The sequence below is a fragment of the Asparagus officinalis genome, chromosome 1 (assembly GCF_001876935.1).
Source record: "Asparagus officinalis chromosome 1, Aspof.V1, whole genome shotgun sequence".
NCBI classification, from domain to species: Eukaryota; Viridiplantae; Streptophyta; class Magnoliopsida; order Asparagales; family Asparagaceae; genus Asparagus; species Asparagus officinalis.
Window position 1 is genome coordinate 2,596,579 of NC_033794.1, and position 524 is coordinate 2,597,102.

Sequence of the window (524 nt, forward strand, 5' to 3'; positions counted from 1 at the left end):
TATAAATTGGAAACTTTCTGTAACTATATGCGTGTCTGTATACATTGTACCCCTATTATTTCTCTGAAGTCTTCGGTTCCCCCTAGTCTCAGACTTAAATGTCTTCAATACTTTCAATTGTGATTAATGCGTTCAATCTTTTAACAGTTATTGCTCAGCTGCGATTTCGTAACGACCTTGCTGCACATTGTCTGCGATATGTGTGGAATGAAGAAATCTTCAACACTTCCTGGATGGCTAGAGAATGCAATATAATGAGAGGCAGCGTCATGCAACTCCAGATTATTTGAACTTCACTCAGGAAACATGGGAAGTTATACACATGTATCAAACATCATTATTGTTGTATGATATCCATTTCTGCGAAAATATGCCAACATAAGCAACAACAATGTCTTCCCATATCATTCTTGTGCGATCTTTGCAAAAATAAAAGTAGACCAATATGGGGGCTTCATAAAATTACTGTTACATATATCGTGCAAAACACGAAGAAAAATTCAGTACGTTTCTTGTTTGCTTGA

At 36.3% G+C, this 524-nt stretch overlaps 1 long non-coding RNA gene across 1 annotated transcript in view; it reads left to right on the forward strand.

The window, feature by feature from the left end:
- Positions 1-524, forward strand: part of LOC109846143 — a 5,362-nt gene extending 4,838 nt beyond the window's left edge. Inside the window, exon 2 of the long non-coding RNA XR_002248467.1 lies at positions 148-524. This is a non-coding gene — a long non-coding RNA (uncharacterized LOC109846143). The remainder of the gene's footprint in view (positions 1-147) is intronic.